The 27,791-nt window shown below is 43.9% G+C and overlaps 1 long non-coding RNA gene across 1 annotated transcript in view; it reads right to left on the bottom strand.

Moving 5' to 3' along the window:
• Positions 1–26,935, bottom strand: part of LOC132536125 (uncharacterized) — a 33,694-nt gene extending 6,759 nt beyond the window's left edge. Inside the window, exon 1 of the long non-coding RNA XR_009547796.1 lies at positions 26,877–26,935. This is a non-coding gene — a long non-coding RNA (uncharacterized LOC132536125). The remainder of the gene's footprint in view (positions 1–26,876) is intronic.
• Between the last annotated feature and the right edge of the window lie 856 nt (positions 26,936–27,791).

The raw sequence follows: 27,791 nt of genomic DNA, 5'->3' as shown, positions 1-27,791 counted from the left end.
GATCTCAGAGCCCCAGGCTTTCAAGTCATTTGCACAACAATTCTGCTGACTGGCCAACCCATTACAGGGACATTGGCAATGCAGATTGGGATCACAGTGAGACTCCCAGCTCACACATCAACATACCTTTAAGATCTGGGGTCTGGGAAGGTGTGGGCAAAGGGAGCCCTGAGAAGTGACACTGCTGTTGGGAATGCAAACTGGTGCAGCCCCTTTGGAAAGCTGCAGGGAGAGTCCTCAAACAAACAAAAAGGGCAGTGCCTTAAGATCCAGCAATACCATCCCTAGGCTTCTATCCAAAGACATGGAAGCACTGGTTCTCAAAGATATCTGACCCCAGGGGCCAGGTGGTATTGCAGCAGCTTAACTGCACATGGCAGCACAAGGATCCTGGCTTGAGCCCCAGGCCCCCTGCTCCACACATGCAGGGAGGGGTCGCTTCACTGGGGGTGAAGCTGGTCTGCTGGTGTCTGTCTTTCTCTCTCCACTCTCTCTTCCCCCTCCTCTCTCAATTTCTCTTTGTCCTTTCCAACAACAGCAATGCAACAATGGCATCAAAGTTGGAAAAATGTCCTCCAGGAGCAGTGGATTTGTAGTGCAGGCACCCAGCCCCACAGATAACCCTGGAGGCAAACACATTAAAAAAAAAAAGGTATCTGAGCCCCATGTTCTCAGCTGCACTGCTTACAGTAGCCAAACAGGAAAGCAAATAGCCAATAACAGATCACTGAATAAGAAGTTATGGGAATAGGTATTAATCATTCTTGAAAGTTCTGTAGAATTAAATGAATCTTTTTTTACTGGAAACAATGAATAGTGTTGTTTCCAGTCATTAATGTAGGAACACAAGCAGAATGACTTCTGGTCCACTGGGTTATCAAGCAAACTTACCAACATTGATCACGGATGTTTAATAGTGAAATCTGGCCTAATAGTGAAAATATCTAATAGTGAGACCTGGTATCAAGTGCTTTTTTCTTTTTTTTCTTCAATTTTTAAAATTTATGTTTATTTTATATTTGCCCTTTTTATTTATTTTTCCCTTTTTATTGCCCTTGTTCTAGTTGTTGTTGTTATTGATGTTGTCATTGTTGGATAAGATAGAAATGGAGAGAGGAGTGGAAGACAGAGAGTGGCAGAGAAAGATACACACCTGCAGACCTGCTTCAAAGCTTGTGAAGGGACTCCCCTGCAGGTGGGGAACCCGGCAGGTGGGGGTGGTCAAAGCAGGATCCTTACGCAGGTCCTCATGCTTCATGCCACCTTTACTTAACCCACTACACTATACCACCCAAGTCCCATCCACTGCTTTTTTTTCCAGTCCTCTTTTATGATTAAAGTCATGAATAACTCCAAATAAACAGTGTGACACGTAACTTTTTAGTATATTCTTGTGAGAGTTTGCTTCCTACCTTGCTGTTCATTACTCAATTTCTCTCTGGTAGGACACAAATGGGCAGAGAGGTAGAGAAATAACTGCATTTGTATGTATAGATAGAGACATGTAGAAATAGGGAACGTTAAAGCCATACTATGTCGTTATTTATCTACTAGGAAAACATATTTCAGAAACTTTATCTCTTGTACTTCTGATACATTTTTGAAGTAGAATTTTAGATACTTCTGCTTTATTCTAAGGAATCTGAGGATCAACAGAATTGCTGTGACATGAACTGCAGCTCTTTCCCATCTACATTTTTTCCCTCTTTATTTTCATGGAGGTTAAGGGAGCCTTCCTGTGGTTATCAAAGAAAGAACATGCAGAGAAAAAGTCAATCGACTGTGAGAGATGGTTAGGTGTTCTCTTCAAAAGAACACGAATAGAACAACTGTTTAGTACAAACATTCTTTTTATAAATTGTTATCTGTGACCACCTGTGGCCAGTAGTTTTGTATTCTTTAGGTCAGCTCCCTGCAGTGCCTCCCAATCCTCCAGCAGAGACCCTCATACTCCCTTCCTCCTTTACTCCTTTAGACAATGGAGAGACTGTGAGCTCTGAAGCCCAGCCCAGGGGTGGGGAGTAAGTTCTGCTTCAGATATAAAAGATGGGAGAAGGCTGAGGGGGACATGCTGCTGCCTTAAGGCCACTGTTGGTGGCACGCCCTTTTGCAAAAGAATAAATAAATGCCTTGCTTCAATTCCTATTTTTTGCCTTGACAACTATTTTTAATTGGACATCATTTCCAACTAGGAACCCAGGGATGCTGATGGCTCACCCCACTCCTGCCACCTAACAACATCCCATTTTTTCTCTCTCTGAATTTAAAGTCGACTGAGAAATTGAGAGGAAGGGGAGAGACAGAGATGTGGAGAGAAAGAGACCCCCACCGACCTGCCTCACCTCTCCTCCCCATGCAGGTGGGGAACCACCAGGGCTCCAACCCTGGTCCTTGTGCAGGGAAGTCTGGGGACTCCAGCAGGTTCCTCACAGCCCAGCAGCCCAGCACAGGTGTTCAGATCATTTTTCCAGGAAGGGGTTGGAGCAGTGCAAGAAATGGAAGGGGATACACCCATGACACAAACACGAGGGGGGGGGGGCAAAGGCAGAGCTCCAGGACCCTTCTGTCTCTGTGGCCACCTCACCAGGACAGGGAACTTGGCGCCTCAGCCTCGTAAACCTGGTGCCATGCCCAGTGAACCGTCTTTTACCTCTCTCTAGCCCCTGGGAAGGAAGCTCCCAGGAACAGATCCTGGGAACAGACTGCAGACACCCTGCCCAAAGTAACAACTATTCCAGACCAAGGGGCAGTGCAATGAGAGCAAGGCCAGCCCAGGAGGGGCCCTCCTGTGTTATGTTGCCGCCTTGTGGTCACAGAGCAGAATGCACCTTACAGCCAACCAAAGGGCTCCCATATTTCTCCCAAATTTCTCTTCACTTTCTTTACCAGACACAGATCCAGGGAGAAAAACATACAGAGAAACACCAGAACACTCTCAGCTCAAGCTCAAGGGGCGCAGGGGAACTGAAACTGGGCTCTTAAAGCCACAGGTATGACAGGCTTCAGCAGAACTCCTAAGCACAAGTTCTTCTTATTTCATTTTACTTTATTTTATTTAAAGAACTCACAAAGTTTTATACCACATTCAAATATGGGTCACACAAGGTATGTTTCTTCTTCTCCTTCTTCTTCTTTTTAACCAGGACACTGATCAGCTCTGGACTATGGTAGTCTTAGGGATTGAAAATGGGACCTTGGAACCTAAGGCATGAAAGTATTTTTGCATAACCACTATGCTATCTACCCCCACTCTCTTTATTTTAAATAGTTGTATTTTATTGTATTATTATATTTAGTTATGGGGAGAGAGAAAGATGTCAATGCTCTCCCAGTCGAAGGGCTTCTTTGAAAAATATTTTTATTTTCCATTACTTTCTTAAATATCTCTTTACTAATGAGAGATAGGTATAAAGACAGAAAGATGATAACTAGGCAGTCACTTCTGCCCAAGCCCTACTTATTTATTTACTACTTTATCACATTTTATTTTATTATTATATTTAGTAATGAAAGCTAGAGAAATGGAATGATACAAAAAGTGTGAGAATGGGCAGGGTTAAATAACATAATGCTGATGGAAAGAGACTCATACTGGAAGCTCTAGGGTTCCTGCCTCACCATGATGCAGAGCTGAGAAAGGCTCTGGTAAAAAAATTAAATACTTAATAAATAAGTATGTGTGTGTGTGTGTGTGTGTATCAGAGTGAACGCACAGCACTGCTCAGCTCAGACTTATGCTGGAGAGCTGGGGATTCAACCTGAAGCCTTGAAACCTGAAGCATGAAAGCTTTCTATGTAAACTTTAAGTTAGCTCCCCACCCTCCAAGTTTAGATGTTATTAACTGGCAAAGATCCTGAACACAATATTAAGAAGAAAAAAAAGTAAAATCGATTATAGTGGTAACGCCATTATGTTAAGAAAATACATCTGGGAAGTCAGCGGTAGCACAGTGGGTTAAGCACACATGGCACAAAGCACAAGTACCAGCATAAGGATCCTGGTCCAATCCCCTAACTCCCCATCTGCAGGGGGGGTCACTTCACAGGCAGTGAAGCAGGTTAACAGTTGTCTATCTTTTTATCCCCCTCTCTGCCATCCCCTCCTCTATGCATTTCTCTATCTCCTATCCAACAACAATAACAACAACAGGGAAAATAGTTTTTTTTTTTTAAATTTTTTATTTAAGAAAGGATTAGTGAACAAAAGCATAAGGTAGGAGGGGTACAACTCCACACAATTCCCACCACCCAATCCCCATAACCCACCCCCTCCCATGATAGCCTTCCCATTCTCTAGCCCTCTGGGAGCATGGACCCAGGGTCGTTGAGGGTTGCAGAAGGTAGAGGGTCTGGCTTCTGTAATTGCTTCCCCGCTGAACATGGGCATTGACTGGTCGGTCCATACTCCCAGTCTGCCTCTCTCTTTCCCTAGTAAGGTGTGTCTCTGGGGAAGCTGAGCTCCAGGAAACATTGGTGGGCTCTTCAATCCAGGGAAGCCTAGCCAGCATCCTGGTGGCATCTGGAACCTGGTGATTGAAAAGAGAGTTAACATATGAAGCCAAACAATTTGTTGAGCAATCATGGATCGCAAGCTTGGAATAGTGGAGAGGAAGTGTTAGGGAGGTACTCACTGCAAACTCTAGTGTAATCCTGCTTTCAGGTATATATTTTGCAGTAGTTTATGGATATGTGTGCACATACGCTCTCTCTCACAGAAACTGGTGTATGTGTAGGTTATGGGACTTTGTTAGAAAGTGAACTACCTGAGATGAAATTAGAGTGTACTATAAAAGGAAAGGTCTCACCCGAGTAATGAAGCTGAAGGGTTGTCATTCCACACGTGAAGTCTCTGGATACACTCTGAGGTGAAGCATGTTGAGATGGCAATCGTTGCTTTGGTTAGGTTGTGATCGGCGGATGCAATATTATTTGGTTTGGATTGGGAGATGCATACGGGAAAGTGAGCCCTATCCAAGGGTGCCAGGACTGGGGGAAGTAGGGGCTCTATAGTGGAGATGTGAGGTTCCTGCTGTCTTAGGGTTCAAAAAGACAATCAATAGTTAATATTATCATCACATTATTTGTTAATTGGGTTAACTTTGAAAAGTCCCTTTGTTATGGTTTGCTGTACAGTACCCAGTATCTTGTATATAGCTGTGCTATTGGAAGCTTCTAATCTACTTGGTCTAGGCTTTTGAGAGAGTCCGCATATCAAATATGTAGCCTATCTATTAAAAAGATTCAGTTTGTCTTTTGAGAACCTTTGAGACATACAATTGATTTCCCCCTCTCATATTAATTAACTACTGATTTATATGTCTACATTTTGCTAGGAGTGTACATAAACACCATTCCCATCACCAAAGGACCGTGACCCATCCCTCCCGCCCACTCCCACCCCCCACTGGCCCAGGAAGCTACATGTCTACCCCTCACCACTGGGTTTTTACTTTGGTGCCCTACTTACAATTTGATCAGGTCCTGCTTTTAGTTTCCCTTTCAGATCTTCTAAGTCAACTTCTGTTGATGAGTGGGATCATCCCATACTCATCTTTATCTTTCTGACTTAGTTCACTTAACATAATTCCTTCTAGCTCTGTCCAAGATGGGTCAGAGAAGGTGGGTTCATTGTTCTTGATAGCTGCATAGTATTCCATTGTGTATATATACCACAGCTTTCTCAGCCACTCATCTGGTGTTGGGCACCTGGGTTGCTTCCAGGTTTTAGCTATTATGAATTGTGCTGCTATGAACATAGGAGTACACACCTCTTTTTGGTTGGGTGTTATGGAGTCCTTGGGGTATAACTCCAGGAGTCTGTATCCAGAGACTTCACGTGTGGAATGACAACCCTTCAGCTTCATTACTCGGGTGAGACCTTTCCTTTAATAATACACTCTAATTTCATCTCAGGTAGTTCACTTTCTAACAAAGTCCCATAACCTAGATATACACCAGTTTCTGTGAGAGAGAGCGTATCTGCACACGTACCCATAAACTACTGCAAAGTATATACCTGAAAGCAGGATTACACTAGAGTTTGCAGTGAGTACCTCCCTAACACTTCCTCTCCACTATTTCAAGCTTGGGATCCATGATTGCTCAACAAATTGTTTGGCTTCATATGTTAACTCTCTTTTCAATCACCAGGTTCCAGATGCCACCAGGATGCTGCCTAGGCTTCCCTGGATTGAAGACCCCACCAATATGTCCTGGAGCTCAGCTTCCCCAGAGACACACCCTACTAGGGAAAGAGAGAGGCAGACTGGGGGTATGGACCGACCAGTCAACGCCCATGTTCAGCTGGGAAGCAACTATAGAAGCCAGACCTTCTACCTTCTGCAACCCTCAATGACCCTGGGTCCATGCTCCCAGAGGGATAGAGAATGGGAAAGCTACCATGGGAGGGAGTGGGTTATGGGGATTGGGTGGTGGGAATTGTGTGGAGTTATACCCCTCCTACCGTATACTTTTGTTCACTAATCCTTTCTTAAATAAAAAATTTAAAAAATAAATAAATAAATAAATAAATAAATAAATTAAAATAAATTAAAAAGAAAAAAAAAAGAAAAGAAAAACAAATATTGAATTAACAAAATAAGCACTAAAGTGCAGAGCTTACCCTGCAGTCCTTAGAGCCTGGCTTCTGGTAATTGAAATATGGGAATAGGAGAAGGTGATTCCAGGGTTTAGAAGAAGCCTTTCCAACTATAACTGATTTCTAGAGAAAGTATTCTGTAAAACTTTGGAGGATTGAGTTAATGGGATGACAGAAAGGCAAAAAGATAACTCAAGGGAAGGTTAGAATGTCCCCAGTAGTCACAAGCAAGGTCCCATCAGTGTAAATCAATCTGAGAAAGTCCAGAAAGAGCTTTGAAGAATAGACTCTGTGGGGTTGTAGGCCTCAAAAATATTTTTATTCTATCTCTTTGAGTAAAACACAAGAAACCCGTGATTTTATGATTTAGTTTTCATGGATGCAGGACTACCGACCAGTTTAGAGAAACAAATACATTAACTGGGTATTTTGAAAGGAGGCATGGTGATCTGTTTATATATCCTCTGTGCAGCTCTACTTGCAGGCCAGTATCTGAAGAGAGAAAATCATACAGGCAAAGAGCTGCAAGGAGGTGGCAGGTGCCGGCACTGGTAGTGACAGAGAACCGTTAGCTGTAGGAGATTTGATTTCACTTTGTTTAAAGCCCCCTCATGGCTACCTCTACAGAATATTATTTAATTTAGTTTTTGTTTGTTTGCTTGCTTTTTTGTTGTTTTTGTTTCAAACAGCACTGATCAGCCATGGCTTATTGGGAATTAAACTTAGGGCTTCATGTATCTTGGGACTGAATGTTTGGAGCTTTAATGCTAGTACCATCTCCCCAGCCCAACACACTCTCTATTCTTGTGAAATTACCTTCTGAATATTTCTGAATGAATCCTGTTATGGCTGGCTTTTATACCACAGCCTCTGTTCAGGTGCTTAAAATATCTATGTTCAACATCTTCTCACACCATCCAGTTCCATGCTGTGCTACCTCTGCAACTGCTGCCTGTGACTTCTGAAGGATAGTTCTTGCCCAACTGCCCAAATCTACCTCAGTCCTCAACCATCCAGCTCAGTGTTCCTGTGGCCAAAAAGAAACCTGCTGACAGCAGCTTCTCTCCTCATGAACTAAACTTTCTACTTTTCACAACACCTCAGTCAGTGCCCATCTGCCACACAGCTGAGCAGCTTCTTCCCCTAGCAGACTGAGGTCCTGCATTCCTGGGGTCACCTCTAGAAAAATGCCAGTCCCCGCAGGTTCCAGCAGGTCCACTAAACTCAATGGTCACAGGCAGAAATACTTAGGAGTCAGCATTTCAAATGCATGAATGAGCACCACAACATCTGCAAACTGGACACAGCCAGGTAGGCTCTCCAGGGCAGGGAGAAGCCTGTCTGCCTGCCTTGTCTGCAGCATCTACTCTGGGCTCCCTTCTCACCAGTGCTGAGCTGGCCTGGCTGAAGCTTCACTTCTGTCCGAGGCCCTGCTGGACACGGTCACTTCCCTGCTGCTGGACAACTCTGCCCCAGACAGCCTCCCACTGGATCCTAAAATATCCAGGCTTAACACCCATGGTAGGAGAGGCAGGAGCCCAGCAATGCCCAGGGGGACTAATGGCTACATGCCTCTCAAGCTTCAGTCGCCATACCTTGTACGGGAACATTTCTGAACCAGAAACTAACTAGGACAGAACTGTCTGTGGGATCAAAAGTTGTTGGCCTGTTGGTCTCTGTGTCCAGAAACAAGGATGAGCTATCACAGTTGACCTACTAGGAGAAAATGGACTGAACTGATTTCGGCAAGAGTGGCAAGAAAAAGCAGAGAAGATCCTGGAAGACTGACCTAAAAGGAAGACTCAAATTGTTTACAGTGATGCTGTATCTGTGTTGATGGATGGATTGGGGATGTTTTTAGATTTCTCTAGTGTCTCAGACAATCCAGGAAGTGATGCAGTCAGTGTCTGGATTAGGCATGGAGTCTACTATGATAGTGGGAGGTGGTAGAATTGGGATTCCCATTAGAAAGAAACTCCATTTCATCCCACAGTGTCTTAGCATCCCTACCTGCCTCAGAGCCAGGTTATGCTGAAAGAAGATAGGAATGTTTTTGACCAGTATTTTTTTTTAATTTCTATTTATTTATTTATTTAAAAAAGGATATGTTAACAAAACCATAGGATAGGAGGGGTACAACTCCACACAATTTCCAACACCAGATCTCTATATCCCATTCCCTCCCCTTAAGGAAGACAGGAATGTTTTTTACTATTATTTTTAAATTTCTTAGGAGACATTTTATCCATACCATTCTAATACTCTCCCATCAATAATTATATGTTGAAAAAAGTGTATTGGCTTGCTCTGTAGTATAACCAGACTAAAATGTCTAATTAAATAATTTATTATTATGACTTTTTTTTTTTTTACCACCAGGGTTATTGCTGGGGCTCTTGGCTGCATGATGACTCCATTGCTCTCCACAGTCATTTTTTCCCTTTTCTAATTTGCTGCGCCAGAGAGATACAGAGACGGGGAGAGAAGGATAAAGGCAGACATCAGCAGCACTGCTCACCCACTTGGGAGGTTTCGGGGTGTCTCTCTCCTTCTCCGGCAGGGTGTTCTCCAGGGGAAAGGTAACAGGCTGGTTCTTTCTCGCTCACGACAGGGGTGACACGAAGTAAAAGACACCAGGGGACTCTTAGCGTGAATCTAGAATCTGAGTCTTTAGAGTCCCAGAATCCTAGAGTCCGTTTATTAGCAAAACTGACATGAGTTAAATAGAAAAGCAATGGAGGTAATTATTGTTGCAATATGACAGCAATTATAGGTTTCTTAACAGTCAGCATGCCCCTAAGGTAGGGGGTTGGTATGACAGGAATTGATGAGATACAAGACAGTTATTTTCCATAACACAAGCAACTTAATTATCCAAAGGTATTTGAGAGAAGCATAGGGGTTAAACCCGTAGGGTGAGACAGAGAGAAGATGGATATCAAAAGGCCATATAGTTTGGCATTTCTCTTGTCTGGGGTCTGAGGTGTGTGATGAAGTGTGTGATAAGATGTGTTCTTCTGTGATCAGAAGGTGACTTTGAATGAGTGAATCTGTGGCCATGTGGCCTGCAGTTAACGGAGGGAAGTACTGGGGTATCTGTGGGCCTGAGAGTCAAGAAGGAAAGAACCAAGTCTGAGTTTCCCCCCTTATGCTCACCTCGGTTGAGAGAGATTTACCAAGAGGTTATCTTCTCAGACCTCCATCCAAAGATGGGGGTGGTTCTCCCTAAGCTCTATCAGGCTCACACATGTTCCCAACAGGGAGGTGTTCTACACTCCCTCCCTCCACCCAGGATTAGGGTCCAGGGACTTAAACCCAGGTAGTGCCTGGGCTCCAGGTGCACCACTGCTAGGCCCCTGGTGATTCTTGCAACAAATACTGTCCATTCAAAAGGCTGAAGCCTGACAGACAGTATGAGACAAGACTCAGTGCCCTCTCTGCTTTCTGTCTTTGCTCATAGAGGTGTCCTTGGAGGTAGGATTGTATGTCAAGGGACAGGGCGTTCTTTCTACAGGCATTCTGCCTGTGAAAGACGAATAACACAATATATCTGGATTCCACCTTCGAATTCTTAAATTCTGTTAAAAGTAGCAAAGGCAAAACTCATACATCAGCCCATGCACAAGTATTTCCATGGTGAGGTACATCATTCGCCTCCTGGACGTAAGACTGGTTGGGCTTTCTTCCTTCTCTCCTTCTATAATGCTCTCAACTAGAAAGTGGGCCTGGTGGCCTCCTGGCTCTCCACCTCCTCTCAGCACACAGAGTGGCCACTTGAGCTCATCATTACACACACTGCTATGTCACAGGTCTATTTGCTGGGAGAGGGTGGGTTATCCCCGGCCCTTGTACAATCTGTCATCAGACACCATCCATCACAGTTTCTTGGTGGCAGTGGACCAGAACAGTGACATCATCACCACCATCAATGATATGGAAACTTAGCTGCAAGCACTCCACCATATACCACACGCCCATGGCCCCAACTTGGCCAAATCTACTCCTCCTCAGTGCCTTGAGCTCACCCCTGAATCTGTGATGGCCTCTGGGGACAGGGCCGCCCCAAACTGCTCCTGTACAGTAGCTACTATCCAGAAGACCCCCTTCTTCCCTGAGAACATAGTGGTGGAGGACATAAGCTGTTTCATTCTGGTTCTAGAGAAGTTGAAGGCCACCAGCACATCCTTAACCTTCTATCAGGCCCTGTAGACTGTCTACCTTCAAACTTGGGGGAACATCACATCAGATGTCCAAGAGTTTAGGATTGCTATCTAAGCCAGTACCTGAAAGACTGTTTCCAGCAAGCTATCTGACTATTTCTCACACATAACTGTAAAAACCAGAGCCACAGGGAAGCCAGTGCTCCTGGACATTTACTGTCTTATTTTTTTTTATATTTACTTATTCTCTTTTGTTGCCCTTCTTTTATTGTTGTAGTTACTATTGTTGTTGTTGTTGATGATGTCCTTGTTGTTGGATAGGACAGAAAGAAATGGAGAGAGAAGAAGACAGAGGGGGAAGACAAAGACAGACACCTGCAGACCTACTTCACCAATTGTGAAGTGACTCCCCTGTCACTTCACGATGGGGAGCCAAGGGCTTGAACCAGGATTCTTATGCCAGTCCTTGTACTTCCTGCCACGTGTGCTTAACCTGCTGTGCTACAGCCCAACTCCAAACTCCTGGATATTTACTGTCCTAACTTGTTATAGGTTCCTGGGCATGAAAACATGTGCTCTCATCAGGGTGAGCCACCACCCAGCACCCCTGTGGAGATTCTCTGGAGTTGGCTGTCAGGAGCTGACCAGCCCCTGGGGCTCAATCTTGAAACTTGAGGCCAGAAAAGGCTGCCTCCTGCTGGATCCTTTCCCTCTTTCTCATCTGCAGAATCTCCTTTGCAGACAGAACTATGTAAAGAAAAATGCATGTTCCAATCTTGGCCCCAAATGTATGAGACAAAGTTATTACTCAATGGCTATATGAATGACATATTAAGATGTAAGAGAGCACTTACTGGTGTTTCTCTAGGCTGTAGGGTAAAAAGCTGTGCATTTAATCACTTCATTATGGGGCTGGCAGTAGTGCACCCAGATAAGCACACACAGTACATGGTCAAGGTCCTTCCAGGTCCTGCTCATCCCTGCAGCAAGGAGGCTTCACAAGTGGAGAAGCATGTCTGTAGGTCTCTCTCTCTACATATACATATACATATATATCCTTCCTTTCTCTTCTGAATTTCTTTCTGTCCTATCCAAAAAAAAATAGTGAATTAGTAAAAAAAAAAAAAAAGGTAAAAAAATGGCAACCAGCTGCAGTGGATTCCTGTGCCTGCAATAAGCCCCAGCGGTTATAACCCTGGACACAAGGAAGAGAACTGACCCCAAATGTCCTAAGGAAACTCAAACTATTATTGTGGTAGTTAATGCTGGACACATAAAAAGTGTGGTGTAGGGAGTCAGGTGAGAGCACAGTGGGTTCAGCTCATGTGGCACAAAGCGCAAAGACTGGCTAAGGATCCCAGTTCAAGCCCCAGCTCCTCACTGCTGGAGACACTTCACAGGCGGTGAAACAGGTCTGCAGGTGTCTATCTTTCTTCTCCCCTCTTTGTCTTCCTCTCCTCTATACATTCTCTCTGTCCTAACAACAACAGTATCAATAACAACAATAATAATAACTACAACAACAATAAAAAACAAGGGCAAAACAAGAGAAAACAAATATAAAAAAAACCAAAAAAGTGTTGTGTAAATTTAGATCCACATGCATCTCTAAAGTATGGAATGGGATAATTCCAAAGTTCTGAAAAGCATAATCCATAGAAAAAATCATTTTACAAAATATTGTGGACTGCCTTCATCTGACAGTTAATATCAATCTACATGTATGTTGAATTTCTGATTCTTATTCAACATTATGCACTGTTATAAGTTGATCATTCACAATTAAATTATGTGAATGGATCTGTTAGAAGAATCTCCTTTCTAAGTAAGTACTTGAAGAAAAAAACTGAGTGTGTTTTGTTCATTTTGCTTCCCTGTGTAGGTGTGATGAGTGCCCTCAAGAGGCTGAATTCCTAAACTGCAGCTAAAGCCAATCTGCCTGAACCTTTTAGAGGTGAAGTGCCAATGAGTCTCTGACAGACAAGGGAAGTGAATGACATCACGGCCACCTGACTGTACTTTACCAGTGTGCCAGCAGCATGAGGTAAATCTTGTGATCCATTGCTTCCTTAATCTTTTAATTGTTCCTTATGGCAAAGACAAACATCGGTCTCACTTTCCCTGGACTGAGTGAGGAAAAGCATTGTTCAACCATCACATCATTAGTAAGAATGTCATATTTTCCTTCAAACAGTTTATATTAAGGGAAGGTAAGAAAGAAAGAAAAGTCTGAGGAACCACTCAGCCTGGTCAAGCACTCAGATGATGCAGCAGGACAGTGAGAACAGGCTTCTCCCCACCTCTCTCTCCACACAAGCAGACACAGACACAAGCACACTGTCTGGTGCTCAACACCCTGTTTTTTCTGAACAGTGATTCTCTCACTGATGTTAATCTGGATGTTTCTTGTCTGTGATCAGATGGAGTGCATCCTACAGAGCTGTTTAAGACAAGAAGTAATAGAAGGCTGGGATGCACCTAGCTCAGAGCACTAGTTACAACATGCTGTGTTTCAGACACGGGTCCACCCTAAAGAGGAAGAGCTTCACAAGCAGTTGAAGCAGGGCTGCAGATGTCTCTCCTCTCTCCCTCCATCTCCGTCACTCTACTTTTTCTATCTCTGTCCAGTGAACTATGAATAAAATAATAAAAAAAGAAAGTGAAAGACTTTCATGTGTGAGGATCTGGGGTCCTTTCAGAGGTTCAATCCCATTGCCAAAGGCAAGAGCTGAGCATTGCACTTATCTTTCTCATTAAGATAAATAAATTAATTAATAAAAGAGAAAACATACCAAGAAGCTAAAGCATCTATTCTAGGCTACATCAAGTCCTCCAATGGTTCCTTGAATGTGGGTCTTTTACACTAGAGTTGAAGGACATCAAAGAATGTCTACAACTCATTTGCCAATGGATTCATTCTTTCAAAAATGGTTTTATGAGGATAACATTGCCTTTGTGTGTGCGCGCGCGCACACACACACACACACACATACACACACACACATGCTCCTGGAAATAGTGTGTCTCTGACAGCATCCATGTGAATATCCTACAGTGATATTTACTCTGTTTAGAATTATATAATTAGATGACCACTGCATGAAATACGGGCTAGGCTTGTAGCATCTCTATTATTTCCAATAAAAGCCTGGAAGTCTATAGTCATCTCAAAAGGAAAAGATTAAAAGACTCAAAGCTGTAGGTGTAACTGGCTTTAGAGGGGCACTCTGTCAGCTGTCAGTTATGATGCTGACCTTTGACCACTGACATCACAGGCCAGGATCCCTGGCTACAGTGGAATCTTCAGTCTTGGAGACTGAGATGAACAGTGCACAAAGTGCTGTGCCCAGCTCTCACTTTCGTGTCAAGGAGTGAAGAGTAGAGGATGTCTGCGTCTACCAGAAAGTCTTCGAGGCTTTCAGCGTGTCTGTGCTGGCTGCCCTGCTTAAGGTAGAGTCTGTTCACATGCCCTGTGTGACCAGCAGAGGAGGAGGAGGGTGGTCCCAGGAGGTGCTCTGTGTGATTCCCACTGACAGAATCTCAGCTTCAGCCCTAGTCATCAACAGTTACTTGTGCTCATGAGATTCCCTTCTGCTGATGACAGAGAGCAGGCTTGACCCCTTAGCATCAGAGTCTTGTGGGCTTACTCCGGGCACAGCCAAGGAATAGCTTAGTACTTCTTGAGTTGAGAAACATTTGAATGTTTGGTTTATTCTCGGCTGATCATGGGATTCCTGCCCCCCTCCACCCCAAAGTGATGACTGGTTTAAAGAAGATTAGAGTCAGTTTTCCAGAATCCTGTTATCTAAGTGTGTATGTTAACCTGAGACCACAATGGAATGACTTCTTCACACTCTTGGATCGATGCTATCTGACCCCTATAGGTCACACATAGATCTGTTTAAAATTATTTTTATGAGAGAGGAAGAGTGAATAAAAAAGAAGAGAAAAGAAGAAAAGAGGAAAGAAAGGGGTAGAAGAATGGGTAGGGAAAGAAGCAGAGTCACAAAGGCTAAAACCGCAGATGATACTGTGGTTGATTATGCTCTGACAACGCTTTAGACACTGTGCTGCCTTCAGGCCTTGGCCCTGTGTCCCCGAGTTGGTTCTTTAAAACATTTCTCATCCTCTCTCCTTTGACCTCTTAGTGTCCCCTTACATTTTTTATCCTTATATTGGGGGTCAGTGTTAATTTACTACAGTGTGATTTGTTGACACAGGGTGTCTGCAGAATACTCTCACCCCCACTCAGGTCCTCTCCTAGCACCAAGGCCCCAATACCCTCACTCCCCCTCACTCCCTTTAGTGTCTCCTTTCTACCAGGTCCTGAGACTCTGCTACTTTCTTGTCCCCTGACACTGAAGTGACAGGCCCTGTGCCCTCTCCTTGAAGCAGCCCTCCATTACCACCAGCCCTGAGTGACCTCAACTATCACTGGAGCTCTGTCTAGCTCAAGACTCCTGAATTTGGCTACTGAGCCCTTCTGGGGGACTGAGACTCCTCTGTAATGCTCTGTGAGGGCTGACATCAGAATGAGCCCGTGTCCTGCCTGCCAGAGACAAACTGCCCTGTGGGTCTGCTGTGTTGCAGCTCTTCTATGGAGGAGGGCAGTCTGGAAGAGAACATCCTAGTGTTGCCTTATGGCCATATCCAGTTCATGGGCACTGGCAAATTCCAGAAGGGTCGGAAGTGGCAGAAAAGGCAGCTGATCCTATATTCCAACGTGCTGCTCATCTCCAACACAAAGTATGTACCTCCCTCCAAGGAGTTGGTATAATGCACCAAAGTCAAAGACTCTGGGGTGGAGGAGTGGGGGGAGTACATATCCTGGAAAAGGATGACAGAGGACCTAGTGGGGGTTGTATTGTTATGTGAAAAAATCTCAGGGTAAGGTGATAAATGTTATGCATGTACAAACTATTGTAGTTATTGTCAACTGTAAAACATTAATTCCCCAATAAAAAAATTAAAGAAAGAAACACACCCACCATCTCCTCAGGAGAAACCCAGCTACTCCCAGATTGCTGGGATGCAAGCTAACAGTGCTGTGCTCTATTCCCTCTCCAGGTACAAGAGTAACTTCCGAATCCAGTACTTGGTACCCCTGATAGACATGTGGGTGGAACCCAACATGAGGAAAGCCGCAAGAGCCCGCACATCACTGGTCTTAGGCTGGGCTGACCTCAGCTTCGTGGTCTCTTTTCAGTAAGACTGCAGCCAAGCCCTGCCTGTCTCCTCATGACTCTTAGGGGGAGCAAAGCTCCATCTGGGGGTCTATTAGCCACAGGTGCTCTGACCCCCACAAGGACAGCTCTGTGCTCTCCATTGGCTCCCACTGGCTCTGATACAGGCAAACACATGTAGCTGCTAAGCCCTTTGCAGGTGGGGGCCAGGGGCTTGAACCTGGGTCCTTGTACATGGTAGCATGTGCAGTTAACCACCAGCACCACCAAAGGACCCTAAACACAATTTCTCCTCCATTTAGAAGATTTCCTTGCCAACCCAGCAAACTGTCAAAGAGCAGGGCCCCTCAGCACCGTGACCAGGACAGGACTCCTGGATCACACAGTCCCACCAATAACAATCAATGATGCTGTTTACACTGGCCAACACTCATAATATGCTTGTGTGAATGTGCATTTTAACTGTTTTTCTCCCCTTCTCTTGGATTTCAGATCAGTTGAGAAGATGGAGCAATGGTATAACGAGCTTTCTGAGTATGTCCTTATTTCATGTATTTCAAATTTTCAAGTTCTCAGAATACAGAGTCCAAGCAGTCAATGCCCCTCCCTCTTGTCTCCCTTCTCTTCACACTTTGATGGGAGCTAACATCACCCTGCACCATGTATTAAATGGCCCTGACTTAAGGGCAGGTTTCTCCATGGGCTGGTTCTCAAAGCAAATGAACCTGCCAGAGCTACAGCCCAGGGAGGTTCTGGCCTGGACTCTGGATGGGGTGTTCAGCCCTGGTCTCAGAGACGTGACACCACAGACATGTTTTCTGGGATCTGTCTCATTCTCCAGAAATACATTTGCATACTGTTATTCTCATTAAGTCTTGCATGCATCTTAAAAAACTTGATATCTTGAAAAAGCATTGAAAAATGCTGAAATGATTAGCCAAAACACAAGTTCATTTGATAACAGTCTAACAGCTCATTTCTCCTCTCTTTTGGGTCACTGTGGAATCTATTAGCAAAATTTATACCACCATTCTGGACTACCTGAATATCAACCAAAAGGAGGCAGAACGCACCTGTGTGAGTGTTTCTAAGATTAGAACTTACATTTCAAGTTCCTGCTTTACACAGAAAGTGGTCTAGAGATGAGGGAAGAATTAAGCACATACCACCCGGAAGGATGTATTTTCCTATTTACACACACTTCTCTATAGACACAAAAAAGGGAGCAGAGACTGGATGCAACCCTATCTTGCATATACAGAGTGGTTTGCATTGCTCGCTGTGGATTTTTTCCTCCTGGAATGGGTGACTCTACTAATTAAAGAAAAAATAACAACCTCACTTTTATGCTACTGGACCAAAAGCAAGCTAGGAAGTACCAGGCATTGGTGTACCTGGTAGAGTGCACATTACCATGCAAGAGGACCTGGGTTCAAGTCTCTGAGACCTACTTGTGGCAGGGGAGCTTCATGAGTGGTGAGGCAGTACTTCAGGTTTCTCTCTCTTTCTCTGCCCCTTTCTCCCCTGTTTCCCCGCTATCAAAGAAAATGAAAAAGAAGACAATGACAGCCAGGAGCTCTGCATATCATTTGGTTTCTGGAATTGCAGTACAATAGCTAAGACATTTACTATGGAGAACTAAGACATTCTCTTAACCACATTTTCAGCAGTGACTGAATAATGGTTAATAAGCTTATCCAAGTATACGGGTAGAGTTCCATGCTCACCCCACTCCAAATCCCTGTGTCTCCCATAAGAGATAACTTCATAGTTCTCACAAACCTTGAGGTACATTGGAGCTTCCATTTGGGGGCAGGGCCTGGAGCTGATTATGCTTAATGAATTGAGGAGGTGAGGGCTAAAGAACTGAGTCATGTGAATTTGAACAAAGTAATTCTGAGTATCTTCTCAAATTTGTAAATGCACTTTTCATTCAGTTAGAGTCTTTCCATCATGTGACCTCGGATATCTTTTCTTTCCCATCTTAAATCTTTCCCCATTTTCAGATATGGGACACCATATTCTTCCCTTGGAGTTTTTTTCTTTGTTTTACTATGGATAGATACAGAAAGAAACTGAGAGGGGAGGGGAGATAGAGAAGGAAAGAGACAGAGTCACCTACAGCACTGCTTAACTACTCATGAAGCTGTCACCCTACAGGTGGGGCCCAGGGTTAGAACATGAGTCCTTGTCCATAGTAATGTGTATACTTAACTAGGTGTACTGCCTTGCCTGGCCCTGAGGAGGATTGATTCTTTCTTTCTTTCTTTCTCTTTTTTTTTCCAGAGCACTGCTCAGCTTTGGCTTAATGCTTATGGTCATCCAGGGTGTTGTACCTGGGATTTTGGAGCCTCAGGCATGACAGTCTCTTTGAATGACCATTATGCTAGGAGATCCCACTATGATATTCTCATAAGATCCACTTACATATATACTTGACCTATGGATACTGTCTGCATTTCCCTTGTATACTGTGTGCTCTTTTTACAATTCTTTACTGCATTAGAATGGGATCATTTTTAATGACCTATCTCAAACCAATTCCTCCTTAATTTTCATCTTCATTATCAGCTTAGTATGTCAATAATAAGGCTTTCTGACAGGGTAGTGGCACCCAATCCTTGGTTCTTGCACTTGGTAAGGTGTGTGCCAAAACAGCTGCAACACCGCCTAGCCCTCTCTCTTTTTTTTATTTCTTCTTTTGCATAATTTGAAATCTGCATCATGTCAGGGTTGGCCTTCACTCTGCAGCATTGATGCCAGTTTCCTGCCTCTTCAAACACCAGGAAATTCTTCTCCTCTAGTGGGGGGAAGATATATTTTTTTAAAAGTATTTGATTAGATAGCTGACATTTTAAATTACAAATTACTCTCAACTGAGAGTTACCTGTGTGCGTATCCTGAGACTAGAGAGCATGCAGGAACGAATCCAAATACCCTTGTCATCACACTTCTAAACATGCACTGAAAATCCAAGTATTCATGTACATCTACAGTGGTGATTCTAAACCACAGTCACCCCCAGGGGTCAAGTAGTTTGATACTGGACATGGGGCTCTCTCTCTCTCTCTCTGTCTCTCTGTCTCTCTCTCTGGGGGAAACAGAGCTGCTGGGAAATGTGTTCTTCCACTGCTCACTCCAAAGGCTTATTGTGACCCTCACTTCTTTCTCTCCCAGGACTCTGCAGAAACTGGTCAGGGATCTGTGAGTTCTAGGATGGAAGAAACCACAGAGCCACCTGCAGGTGAGTGTCAGGGCAATCTAAGAGGCTGACTGGAGTGAGACATTAACTACAAAGGCTCAGGGAAAATGGGTTCCAGCTTAGCTTCAATACCTTCTGACAGGGAAAAGTGCAGGCCGTAGGCCTCCATGAATTCAACAGACACTGACCAACTACTACTGTAACAGGCTCTAATGACAGTCCTTGCTTCTCTACTTCTCTGTGGCAGACAGGACTGCTATATAAAGCTCTTCCTCATGAGGAATTCATTGCATTCCAGGCACAGGGATGTATAAGAGCATCTTCCTCTTTACTTTGTCAACTCTTTTCTTGGGCACATGCTAGGGCAGGGTTTCCTGTCAGACTCTTGGACACAGAGACACAGAGACACAGCCTTCTTTGCAAAGAAGGTCCAAAGAAGGCCCATGTGTCATCTTCTACAGTGAAATGAGTCTCTTTATGGTCAGCCTGGATCTAGATTCAGATTTCTCTACATGTAGGTGTCAAACATCTGCATAAACACGAAGGGGGTCAAACGCCAGCCACTGAGGGGCTTCCACTAGAAGCAGATGACTCCCACAGCCTCACATGTGGAGACCAGCTGGGTTTCTGTACACGCCTCCTGCCGAGTCATACCTCCTTTTTGAAACAAGCTCATGACACTGAAAATCAATCCCAAGGGGGTGGGGAGATTGGCAGGGACCCAGTAGTCCCACAGTAAAACATGCACATCTCCAAGGAAGACACAGCTCCCTTGCCATGCTCTAGCTACATCCTGTGGTCACGATGGGCTCATCACGACCACTTCAGCCTGAACCTATTTTGGATTCCTCTCCATACAGACAGAGAATATCACTATGAAAATGGAATGGCTCCACTACAGGTGACTGAGGACCAGTCACAGGATCAGGAAATCTCTGGCATGGCTTCCAGCCACCAGGAGTCCTTCCTTTTGGAGCAGCTATTTGAGGACACCCCAGGTTAGTTCCTCCACAAGCCCAGACCTCAGGTCAGGGCCAGCAGAGGAGAGGGAAATTGAACACTTTGCTGCCAGTGCCACCTCTCTGGACATTTCTCCCCTCTTGAAATCAAGCTCATGATACTGAAAACCAGCCTCACTATGGAAATGGGATCAGAATATACACCAGAACTAATAGTGACCCAGCATGATAACTTCTACTTCCAAGTTTCTAGAAACCTCTTAAGTTCTCCAATAAAAAGCCAAGGCCAGTTATATACACCTTCAAATTCAATCAAAAGTAGGGAGTCCAGGTCTCCTTTCTCAAATCCTCAAAGATTTTCCTGCTAATATGCAGGAATCATGTCATACTCTTATAACTGGGTTTGCTACCTCCATCTGTCCCTCTACAAAGGTTTCAGTTAGAAAGTGGACTCTCGACCCCTTGGTTTTCCACGTCCTTCATGCTCTCACTGCCTCTGCTCTGCTCCCTAGGGCCCCTACTTTGTCCATTGCTAATCCCACTGCTATGATCACAGGTCTCTGCACTGGGGGTGACTCTACGTGGACCTGGGCAGCTCTGTTTACAGAGGCCACCACAAGACCATCTTGGTGGCTGTGGACCAGAGGGATGACTCTGACGCCACCCTCCATGATGTGGAAAGCATCAGGCAGAGCTCTGTGTTCAACCTTCTGCACAGTGCCCCCTCATGGCTGCCTCTGCTAGAGCTCACTGCCTCTGAGCTCAGTAATGAATACCTGATGGGCTGTGGAGACAGGGCCACCCACAAGCTGTCACTCTACAGCTATGCCCTGAGCCACCCCATCATCCCCGTGAATCTGGCAGTGGAGGACATCATGGACTGTGTCTATCTGCTACACCAGAAGGAAAAGGCCACCATCACTCAGTTCTCCTGCATCATGTCCATGTTGTGCACCAGCAGCCACACAGAGCTTAACAAGGAAGACAGGGAGGAGTGAGGCCCTCCATCCAAGTCCCCTGATCCTGCTAGAGGTAGGCACCTCCTTCCTGACTGATGCCAGTGGTACAAAGGTGACCAGGCTCCTGGACACACCTCATCTACACCATGAGTCTGGGTGAGCTTATGCCATGTGAGATTAATTCGAGCAACTAGTCTGTGTGAGACAAAGGTTTCTGGCTGATTACAACAGGACAAGAGAATCACATCCCAACAATGGCAGCACCTGACTCATTCTCCTGGTGACAGCACATTCTGGGTGGAGGCTGCAGAATCTTGCTGTGTTGAGAGGAAATGTTGACTAGGTTTTAATATATTTAACTCTTCTGATAATAATTCAATTTACCTAATTGCTAGCGATAGAAATTCAGATGGGAGGGAGAGACAGTGGGGGAGAAATTGAGAGATACCTACAGCTTTGCTTTTCGGCTCCTGAAGCTTCCCCCCTGCAGGTGGGGATAGGGGCAAAAACCTAGGTCCTTGTTCACTGTGGCATGTGTGCTCACCAGGTGGGCACCACTTAGCCCTTTCATATATTTATCTCCATGGAGAAATACTCTCTTTGGCTTAACTTATTTCTTCAGGAATCAAGAAGAAGCTAGTATATGACAATGTGATTTAACTAAGACAGCTCTCTGTTTTTCATTTCAGGCATGACAGTAAGACAGACTGCTAATTCCAATCCGGGAGAGTGACGCCTCCAGAAAGGCTCAGTGATGGAACATCTCAGGTCTCTCCAAATGGGATTCAGAGAGCCCCTACCTACAACCTACTCAGCTGATAATGGCTCAGGGCTCCCCTGGCAAATCTACAATCAGTGATGCCACCTGGGTGTCTGCTGAAATGCCAACAGACAGCTTCCCCTTTCTAGAACTGACCCTTTCTTTTCCCTGTTACTTTATGATATCCAACTGAGAACAATTATTTTCTTAATCCTTTGCAGGATTTTGAGTTAGTTCTCAGTCCTGCCATCTATGTGTAAACTTCCTGGTGGAAGACATGAAGCCCTCTGACTAAGGCAGTTCTTTTAAACTTTTTGTCTAGTGGGGTCACAATGAAAAATGTCAACATCTCACATCCAGCTCATTTCATTTGAGGCATCCTCCTTGATCCCTTCTTACATCCTGCTTTGAAGGTCTTTTCACAGAAATCTCTCTCTTATTCCTTTCACTGTATGTATGTAGTTATAGAGTCTTTTATTGTATTTTCTTGTTGATTGTATTACTATAATAAATATCACTCCCTGACTCTGTACCTTATATGGCCCCTCTCTTTGCTCAGGGCTCAGATGAAACCTTGGTGGGCTCCTCTGGGCAGCTCTGCATTAGCTGAAGTCCCACGTGTCTGCAGGCAGCTCATAGCTCAACTGGATCTATTTTCTGTGTGTTGCCTGTTCCCCAAATCTCCACAGGGTGGCACCTAGCTTCTTCAGTGCCGAAGAAGGGCTCCCATACCATAGCCAGACAGCCACTGAGGTCTCTGCCTGCTTCCCATTTGTCCATGTTCCATGGGCCAGAGCAAGGACATGGCTGAGTCTACAGTCAGCCCAGGAGGAGACAGTAGCAGAGACTAAAGATGGCGCACTTCGGGCTTCTGGATGGCTGTTACTGTGATCAGCACATTTCACTGAAAAGTTCAAGGTGACACCTCTACTGCCATAGGCCCTCAGCTACTAGCCTTTTAAAGACTCCTTAGCCCAGCACTTCCCAGATAGTCACCAATTGTGGGGACAAATGGTCATGGAATAGCCACTCATTATGCTGACACTGGCATCTGTACACCACATGTAGATCAGGTCACAGGTCAAAACTGGCATCCTGGGGAAACGAAGGTCACTGTTCAACCTGACTGTCCTTTCTCTTTTTAGGAAAACTTAGTACTACACTGCCTACTAAGAACTTTAGAAAATATAACACCCAACATTCTTTCAAGAGAAGTGACATTTTTAAACAAGCAAGTACGCATTTCCAAAATAAAAAGCACACATTTTCTAAAATATCAGAGTATGCTTTTGTCAAAATTTAAAAAATGAAAACCTGTGTACACTAGGACCACACCTGATAAGTATAAAAGTTTAAGGTCAGGAGTTGGGCAGTAGCACAGCTGGTAAAGCACAGATGGCACAAAGCAGAAGGACCGGGGTAAGGATCCCGGTTAGACCTGCCAGCTCCCCACCTGCAGGGGAGTTGATTCACAATTGGTGAAGCAGGTCTGCAGGTGTCTATCTTTCCCTTCAAGTCTCTGTCTTCCCCTCCTCTCTCCATTTCTCTCTATCCTATCTGACAAGGTCAACAACAACAATAACTATAAAAAATTAAAAAGTGCAATAATGGGAATAAATAAATTTTTTAAAGTTTAAACTCTCTGAAAGGAAAAAAAAGATAGAAACAGGGAGTTGGGCAATAGCGCATGGGTTAAGGGCACATGGCGTGAAATGCAAGGAGTGGCGTAAGGATCCCCAGCTACCCACATGCAGGGGAGTCACTTCACAGGCGGTGAAGCAAGTCTGCAGGTGTCTATCTTTCTCTCCACCCGTCTTCCCCTCCTCTCTCCTTTTCTCTCTATTCTATCTAATAACGAAGAAAACAATAATTACAACAACAATAAAAACAGTAACTTTTCAATAGTGACCCACTTTTTTTAAGCTACTTATAAATACAATAAACATTATAGTTTCTTTTGCACCTCCCTAATAACAAGTGTAATATTTTTATGTATTTATTGACTACCTGTACTTTTTCTGTACCCTATTCATAATATTTGAAAAACTCTAAAGGCCCATGTGTCGTTTTCTTTTTGATGTTTCATTGTTGTTGCCAATGCTATGGCTCCTGCTCATTAGCTATAGGACTCTATCATCATTATCAGCTGTCTTCATTTAATTTATTTTATTCATATATAATAAATATATCATTTATGTTATTTTTATTATTACCTACAGGACTCTAACATCATCATCAGCTGTCTTTATTTTATTTATTCATTTTGAATGTATGTAGAGACAAAGATGAAGAACCGAGATGCGGAACTGTTCTACTATTTCTAAAACTTTCCGCCATCCCCACCTAGCGAGTGGGGACTGGAGCTGGAACCCGGGTCACCAACATGGCAACTTAAGTGCTCTACTGGGTGACACACTAACTGCCCACTTTTCTCAATTTTTGAGAACTTCCGATAGTCTTGAATACTCAGATTGTCTCCAGGCATGTCACTCATCTAACTTCCTTATCTTCCACTGACCCTGCTGGGGAGCCAGCATAATGGTTCTGTATGTCAAAGCCTTCCATGCCTGAGGCTCTGAAGTCCCAGGATCAATTTTCAGCTCCACCATAACCCAGAGCTGAGCAGTGCTCTGATCTTTCTCTTTTTGTATCTCTCTCATTAAAATATAAAGAATTGGAAGTCCGCTGGTAGTGCATCTGGTTAAGTGTACGTGGTGCAAAGCACAAGGACAGGCATCAGGATCCCAGTTAGAGCCTCAGGCTCCCCACCTGCAGGGGGTTTGCTTCACAGGTGTGAAGCACATCTGCAGGTGTCTATCTTTCTCTCCCCCGTATTCCCCTCCTCTCCCCATTTCGCTCTGTTCTTTCCAACAACGGCTACAATGGTAATAACTACAGCAACAAAACAAGGGCAACAAAAGGGAATAAAGAAATATTAATTAAAATATTTTTAAAATATATAAAGAATATATACATATATTTTAGGGTCCGGGCAGTGACACATCTGGTTGAGCCCACATGTTACAGTGCACAGTGACCCAGGTTGAGGCCTCTGATCTCCGCCTGAGTTGGAGAAAGCTTCAAGAGTGGTGAAGCAGGGCTGCAGGTGCATATGTGTCTCTCGCCTTCTCCACCGCCCCCTCCCTTCTAAATTTCTCTCTGCCCTTTCCAATAATAATAGTCTGTTAAAAAACATATATATGTACTTTAATTTCTAATATTTAATTGTATGCTAGTCCCAAGACATATGCACAGCTATGTTTATATAGCTATATAGTTGGTAAGTCAAAATATGGAAGCAACCTAAACACAGACAACTAGATAACTATGTTAGAATGGGGCATGGCTGGTGATGCACATAGTTGAGACTGGTCTTACCATACACAGGGACCTGGGTTTGAGCCCCTACTCCCCACCAGCAGGAAGGATTTTTAATGAGTGGTGAAGTAGGTTTAAAAGTCCCCCTCTCTCTATTTTTCTTTTTTTCTTTAATTCCCCCCCCCCCCCGTGGAATTGCTGTGGCTCAGTGCCTATGCTACAAATCCACTGCTCCTGGAGGGTATTTTTTCCTTTTTTTTGACCTTGTTTTTTATCTTTGTTGTAGTTATTATTGATTTTTATTTCTGTCATTGTTGTTGGACAGGACAGAGAGAAATTGAGAGGAGGGGAAGACAGAGGGGGGAGAGAAATATATGATTAGTGAAGTAAATGAATAAATCAATTAACAGATTTTTCCTTTTTTTGCCTCCAGGGTTATTTATTGCTGGGGCTCAATAAGAATCCACTTTTCCTGGTGGCCTATTTTTTCATTTTATTGGATAATACAGAAATTGAGAGGTGGGAGTCGGGCGGTAGCACAGCGGGTTAAGCGCATGTGGCTCCAAATGCAAGGACCAGCGAAAGGATCCTGGTTTGAGCCCCGCCTCCCCACCTGCAGGGGACTTGCTTCACAGGTGGTGAAGCAGGTCTGCAGGTGTCTATCTTTCTCTCCTCTTCTCTGTCTTTCCCTCCTCTCTCCATTTCTCTCTGTCCTATCCAACAATGACATTGATAATAACTACAACAATAAAACACCAAGGGCAACAAAAGGGAATAAATAAGTAAATATAAAAAAAAATTAAAAAAAAAGAAATTGAGAGGTGAGAGGAGGGAGAACGAAGGACACACTAGCAGACCTGCTTCGACTCTTGTGAAGCGACCCCCCTGAAGGTGGGGAGTGGGGTTTGAAACTTGATCCTTGCATGGGTCCTTGTTCTGAGTACTATGTGTGCTTAACCAGGTACACTGCCAGCCCCTTCAATATACATATTTAAAAATATTTTATTATCTTTATATATTTATTGATGGGATAGACAGCCTAAAATTGAGAAGGAATGGGGGTGATACGGAGGGGGACACCTGCAGCACAGCTTCACCACTCATGAAGCTTTCCCCCTGCAGGTGGGGAACAGGGGCTTGAACCTGAGTCCTTTAGCACTGTAACATGTGCTCTCAACTAGGTGAGCCACCACCTAGCCTCTCCCTCAAAATATTTTTTTCAAGACAGCACTTCTTGGTGAAAAAAATAGGAGACTTCACCTCTCTGGCTAACAACACCATCAAGTGTGGTTAGAGGTGCAGAGGAGCAGGTCTGAGTTTTGTTTTGTTCCCTGAGAACATGTAGCTGAAAACATGGAAAATGGGATGAAAAAGACACTGGGAACAGGTGAGTTTCGGACAGGGGTATTGATGCCTTTACATTGTACAATGCCTGTTTTCTATTTTCATTATTTTAATTAAGTATTTTACCTAAAACAAATTACACTGAGATGACAAAACAAATAGAAAGACCCAGCAACTATATTGTTCCCCAGATGTACAAATCAGTATATTCTTTAGTGTATTAAAGAAAACTTTTAGCAAGGCAGGTCTGAGTTTTGTGCCACAGTAAGGGCTGGTCAGGATGGATGAAATGTGTGAAGACAATTAAGCTTAATACTAAACATCTGCTATTGAGAGAGTTTGGAACTGCTATTTTAAATTCAACCATCCCAGCTTAAATATTTTGACACTCACCCATCAATGTGTCTGGGGTCTCATTTTCCTTAGAAGTCAGACACATCTGATGCTGTGCAACCTTGAATAATAATTTTTTAAAAACTGGGGTTACAACCCACGTTTCACAGGATATACTTGAAGAAAACTTGTCTTTAGCTTCCCAAAGGTTCACAAAAAATGAATCAAGTAAAAATGTAAATTCTCTTAGCTCCACAGACTTGACTACAGTTTGAGAGTAAACATTGTTGATTTCAGTAACTCTTGGACAGAGTGCATAAGAACACTATATATTTGAAACACTACTGTCAACACTGTATTTCTTCTTGCACAGTGACTGTTTCCTTGTAAATGACAGATATATATTCTAGCAAACTCAGCACTTTGTAAATCAACTTTAAATACAGATCATAGTTTCAAATACTCCCTTGCAAGGAAATATATTGTATCCACATAGCAGTTAAAGTGCTCCTTAATGTAGGGGGGAGGAGAGAAACACCTTGAAAGTGTGAGCAACTTACAAGAATAGAGACCAACTCTCAAATGATCAAAAATTAATGTTAACTAGGAAAAATGCAGAGGTAGCAATTACTAGGAAGAGGGTCCCAGGACAGGCTGGGAGTAGTGATGAGAACATCTCCTGAGACGGAGAGAGTGCCAGATTAGGTGATCATTCCAGCCAGATAGGTTCTGTTTATGCTGGGACGCTGTCTGTCTGTCTCTCAGTCCCTGCCTTTGCCTCTATCTCTGTCTCCATATATATAAAATCGGGCATGTCATGAAAAATATTTAAAAAGAGAAGTATAACTCTGAACATGATCTAAAGAAATGCTTCCTGAAAAGTCCGATCAAAGTATTATTCTGAGTCTATATGAGAAATAGTCTCATTATTAGTAAGGTACACCAAAGTCATTAAAGGCAAATACCGGGGGCTGG

The sequence above is a fragment of the Erinaceus europaeus genome, assembly GCF_950295315.1.
Source record: "Erinaceus europaeus chromosome 6 unlocalized genomic scaffold, mEriEur2.1 SUPER_6_unloc_12, whole genome shotgun sequence".
NCBI classification, from domain to species: domain Eukaryota; kingdom Metazoa; phylum Chordata; class Mammalia; order Eulipotyphla; family Erinaceidae; genus Erinaceus; species Erinaceus europaeus.
This window is presented reverse-complemented; position numbering and strand designations above follow the sequence as displayed.